This window comes from Hippoglossus hippoglossus, chromosome 1 (genome assembly GCF_009819705.1).
Source record: "Hippoglossus hippoglossus isolate fHipHip1 chromosome 1, fHipHip1.pri, whole genome shotgun sequence".
NCBI classification, from domain to species: domain Eukaryota; kingdom Metazoa; phylum Chordata; class Actinopteri; order Pleuronectiformes; family Pleuronectidae; genus Hippoglossus; species Hippoglossus hippoglossus.
The window spans coordinates 18,660,789-18,666,975 of record NC_047151.1 but is presented as its reverse complement, the minus strand read 5'-3'; positions in this window follow the sequence as shown (position 1 = coordinate 18,666,975).

The following is a 6,187-nucleotide window of genomic DNA, read 5'->3' as shown; positions in this document are numbered from 1 at the left end:
GAGTACACGTATACGGAGTACACGAGTAGTACATTGTGGGCTACTGTTCTTGGCTCCTGGGTTGTATCTAAATTCAACTCCTTGTGTGGCTGGACATCCTGGATCCTGTTTTACACCCCGTGCAAAGCGGAGCCAGGCACAAAGAGAGTGGCCTTGCTAAGTTTCAGACTGACACAGTTGTCATAGTCACATCCACATTGTTTTAATAGCAAATCCACCTCTCTGAGCGTCCTTGAGCATGTGCGTCTTAAAGGTGTTGTCAGGCACACCTGGGGTTTAAAAAGGGACGACACTCACCTATACTCACCCTAAACACACCTATGATTATTTAAAAGACAGAATAGAACTCTTCTGAGCCACATGCCTGGTACAGTCTGGACATGAGCAATAGTGCAGCCTTTCAAGCTGGGTTTACAATACAATCGAGGAAAAAAGGTGACGGGAAGGATTATATAAATTGAAGGGAATAAAAAACACAGAAATGACCAATGACGAGGGCGGAAAACATTTATCATGTTTGTGAGATTTCCTTTTTTTCAGTGCTGGCAATGAAGCATAATATTAATCGGGACCTTATCAAAAGATTCCGTGAAATAATTTTTGAACTAATGTTGTTGCCAGTAGCAGTAAAAGCTGAATAGTTTTGACTGTATTATACATGTTGATTAACAAAGACATTATAAATAGAATTCAAGCTTGAATCTTATTGACCAAAAACGTAGGAACTCAATGTAATTGTTTTAATTGTTCCTTCCAACATTTGTTTGAAGACTTCATGAAAGTATTTACTAAAGAATGTGAAGACAAAAAACGTTGTTGTGCATTATAGTGTCTTGTAATTTTTATTGAAGTTGGTTCAATATTTTGTACGTGTTGATGTGTTTAAATGTATGAGTTTTGTCTGAATGTACAGAACAACGTGTGCCTCACTTTGTCAAGTGATGACTATATAATATTCTTTGCTGTTTCTTTCAAGGGTAATTGGTCTATTTCAACCTGAGCCTTCACTACGTATTTTTGACCCTTTTTTTTGTGTTTGATCTGAACAGACCTCAAGTTGAAAATAACTTGAATTGTCCTTCAAACAAACACAATAAAATGATAATTGCTAAAATGACAATTATTTTGGTAATTTCAATGAATCTTTAAAGTTCTCTATCACACCTTTCTAATTGTAAGAAGGTTTTCATAGCTCTGCAGTGGTCAGTACTGATGTATTTGCTTCATGTTGCCTCATTGCAGCAGCCGATCCAGTGTCATGAGAGTTTACAGATCACTTTACGTGCTTATGATCTTTGATTAAATGTAGCTGTGGCTTGTTGCAAATGCAGTGAAGTACAGGAAAGAAATACTGAGCAATAGTGTTTTGTTTTGTGCTACTTGTCTGAGACAGTGCAGACTAATAATGTAATAATCCACAACTTTTCTATTGTTCGATTGTATGGAAGCAAACTGCCGTCATAAAACAAAGATATTTTACTGCCGTTACCCCGATCACAATTCATTGTGTGTGAGCATTTTTTGTTATTGTGATGTACTTCCATATCAACCTCTGCGCCGCTTGTTAAAATATTTACATTTTCCTCTATAGGAAGGGAGAACCCACAGTATACATGAGTATAGAGTGGGGTGTTGACAGCATGTTACTGTAATGTGGGGGCAGATACTCGCCATTGTCCCAATGTTGGTGCAGTTGGTAGCCTTCTCCAGTGTCGCCATGTTTTTTACATTTTTTACAAAACTGGAGTACTGTGGTTTGTACTCCGGAAGAATACTCCAGTAACATGCACACTACATAGCACATACAAACACATGGGTAAAAAGGAAGTAAACTCTGGGCCTTAGAAACTTCAAATACTCAATAACTAATGTATATTTATATCTTTGCTCAGCAGCTGCTGTCAGACCACTGCGATGCTGTGGGATACAATTGAGATCAATACAAATGTTGTGGATTAAAATGTTACGTTGACCATTAAAGTTTCAGTATGTGTTGTTGTTTCTGTTTTGCTATTCAGAGTTGCTTAATAAACCATTAGCTCATAAATTCCCTGTGACAGTGTGAACACTGCAGCTGAAGGAGTCCCTGCAGGGGAACCAACCGAAGATTTACAATCACACAAACTAAATTACTTTCATGTCCAGTTAATCATTTATCCGAGCAGGCTGCAAGATTAACAAGCCTGTTACGAGTGAATTTCAGAAATGATCAGATCCACAAATATAACTTCAGTTGCTATTTATTGCAGAGTCTCACAAGATTCAGTGCATGAACACTGTATCAGAGGCCACATAATGTCACCAGGTACAGAATTAGAAATAACCTGAAGCAGTTTCACCTGATTGACCACACAAAGAGTTGGGTGAGCTAACTGAGTGAGGTTACCAGGTTTAATCAGAGACAAAGATGTAACGATGGACGACATGTCACCACTTCCTCCCGTTGCACCAAAATGAAGCAATACTATTCCGGTCATTTTGAGTCTGGGCAGTAGTGAATGTACTGTAGAATGTAGGATGGAGGTCCTGTCCATTCACACGCTTAACCAATCATGAGTCAGCCTCAGCTGTGGATCATGAGGTTTCACCCCATTTTCATTGCATCAAATAAGACCAAACTTACTTAAACAAATGTACACCTGACCACACATCAGTATGATAACAACAATGACAGAAAGCATATTTGAGAAAAAATGTATTTGATGCATATTTTGACTTTTTAGTTTGGTCCATGTCCTTTCCACTTACATGGTTTATAATTTATACACCAACCAGCCACCAGGGGGTGTTAAAGATGTTTTGGCTTCACCTTTTAGGAGCTTTCATGTTGTCCACCTTTTTTCTGAGAATATCCAGGCTTAATCTGAGCTGGGGTTTTGTTTTTGTCCCTTTTTTAAATTACAAGCTACTCTTCCTACATAAAGTTTGATCTCACTTCTTCCTCATAATATCCATAGAGCATGACTTCTTTTTAAGTTATATGTTCAACAATAGACTCACATAAACCGTCATCAAACCACAAGGTCTATTTTCCCTTATCTGTCAGTATTTTTGAGAAGCATCAAGCTACTGCAGTGGTTTCACACTCTTCTATCATTTAAGCTTTACCGTCTTCCCAGTTGATTGAAATGAAGTTAATGACCAGAAACAGCAGGCAGCTGTTGTCATGTGGCTTCTCACAGGGAATCTGTCATCACTGAAAATAGCACCATTTGGTGGCACATCTTTTTTTCCCCCCTTCTTATTAGTAGAAGAACCATAGACTGTATAGAACGCGATTTAATTACTGCAGGTTCTTTATATAGAAGGCATCCTGGGAAATGTAAGAAACGACTAATTGAAGCCGATGCAGACGACAAAGGCTGAGAGGGAGAAAGCAAATACAAGAGAGGATCAAAAGATTAATGACAAGACATCACACACAGGCATCAATTGTTATTAATGTCAATATTAATGGAGTGCATGAAAATATATGAGGGCATATTTTTATTTTTTGAGAGTAAACTGAGATTAAAGACCAACAAGAAGATGTCATGGAGTCTATAGATGTTCAATGTACAAAAATTGAATATTAAAATAAGAAATAAAAGATACATTTAGAAAAAATACATTCAATCACATTTAACACATTTTTTAAAATGTAAAGTAATGGAAAAGAAGGGATGATCAGACCTCATCCCTCAGCGTCTAATTGTTTAAACTAATTTTAGCGTATGTGGCAGGAAAATAAATTGCACGAGCACTTACATGCCAGGGTTTATAAATTATTCATTCTGGTTTTAATAAACTATTCTTTTACTCTACAGTGAACATCATTGATTAAAACAGTGGGCACTGTGTCCAGGGGCTTGTCTCTGGTCTGTTCGTTGACAATAAATCTTAGACATGGTATCTATTCTATTAGATTATATGAATGTGTGTGTAAGCACAAAAAAATATACATATATAAATATAAATGTGTGTGTGTGTGTGTGCATGTATATTATATATATAATATAGAGACTATTACATATTCAATGTCACCAGAACACTGTTGAAGCAGCTGCTACATCTTCACATCTTTTACATCACAGCAGTGACATGTTTGCAAGTGAATGAATACAAGCGAGGTTTTTTTTAGAATAGAATAAGATAGAATAGAACAAAAAGCCTTTATTGTCATTGTGCAAGAGAAAGCAGCAGTACAGCAAAATTAGAGATGCTACTTCTGAAAACTATGAACATTTATAAAGAAAAAAGTTTAAAATCCGACACAACCAATATATACAAGACTTATATTACTTTGAAATTAAAGACTAGTTACCTATTAGTTATGGCACAGAATGTCAATATATCATATTTATGCATTAGTAGTTTTCGATGGCCCAATGAAAGACACTTTTTTTGAGTCTATTTGATCAGTTTATATTTTGATCAGTATCTTCGAACAGTAGATAAGATAAGAACAACTTTATTGATCCCACGCGGGGAAATTCACTCGTTACAGCAGCAGATTGTCAGAATGACGTAGACAAGAGAACATGTGAAAGAATAAAAATATAAATACAATCAGCAATAAAATATAAAATAAGAAATTAAATTAAATAGAAATACAGATATGTAATATACACCAAATTTGTAGAGAAATCTACGCAAAGTGCAGTGGCTCAGGATGATGGCACGAGGAGGAAAAGTGTTCAGTTAAAAAAATTCAGACATGTCTTTGACACAGTGTCCTGCAAAATAGCAGCCTTTCCAAAGAAGTGCTGTTGTATTGGTTCTGCACCACTAAATAAGGTGATTGTCACACAGAGGTCCATACTACATATGGTGCAGGAGTAATGGTCTGCTGGTCTGTGTCAGACCACTTGGCAGGTCAGTCATTTTTATTTCAGCCTCTTCACCAGTGAAATGGTAGAGGAGGAAAATGTCATAAAGCCGTCGTTGTGGCTGAGCACTGCTCGTACACACAGTTAACGACTGGTGTTTAAAATAGTTTACTGCCTCTGTCCTTCTCAAAAGAAACATTTTTATAGATGCCAGTAATTTTTATGTTCACTCTAAATGAGCTGTTTGAGTTCAATGCAAGGAATGTTAATTCCTCTAATGCCAGCAATTTATAACCAGAAGCTTTTTCCTCCTTGAGTAAAACCGCTTACAGGTTTTTTTAGTGCCACTTTTAACATTTTGCGTTTGTCACCAATAAAGATTCTACTGTGTCACCTTATGTTTTTTTTTTACCTGTGCCCAATATTTCATCATATACTCCCATATGGGAGTTATTCAGAATTGTATTAATTCGATGTGTTGTCAAACTTCTCTTCCGGTATTTGTTGTTTTGCTTCTATGGACGTTGAAAACATTGAACTTTTATGGTGGATTTCAGACAGACTGTATGCACTTTAGGAAGTTAGCATTAAAAACCGATTAGCTAAGAGGCTAATTAATTCAATTCAGTTGTTTGACATGGTTGATACTCAAACAAGTGGATTGCGGAAACAACGCATAAGTCCCCGATCTGAAAGAATGTATATGTATGTCCGTTGTTTATCATATTTGTTATTTAGTTTTGTAATCTTTTTTTTATTTCCGCATTGAATCTATGTTAAAAAAAAGTTTTAAAAAGGCTTTTTAGTTTTCAAAGTTCATTCATTCATTTATTTAATTATGTGCTGTACTTACTTCAGGCTCCTGGTGTATTTTTGTTATTTCTGTTTGAGGTTTATAACTTGTCACTGAGCTTAATGTCACAGAGATATATCTAAAACCTCAACTTGTCATCCAGGACGTGTGATAGAGTTAATTGGAATCCTGTTTGTGTGTGTGTGTGTGTGTGTGTGTGTGTGTGTGTGTGTGCGTGTGTGTTACCAACATATCCTCTGAATCACGGCAAATATGCGATAATAAAAGTGACATTCCCTGCCTGATTTGTCTCTTGGATATGCTTTGTACTCTGGAATCTGACATATTAGATTCATGGCTGAGATGTCACTGAGCAGTGATGTGAAATCTATCAGGTGACTCTTCCCACTGACGCAGGTGGTTAGTCATGACAAGCTTTTCTCCTCCGATCTCACTCCCGAGGACCATTTTCAGAGGAATAAACACAACAAAAAGCCGTAGAGATCTCTTATTCTTTATCTATGGGGTATAACTCTGCATGAGCATACGTTACAAAATATATTATACTACAGGAGAGCATTAGCCA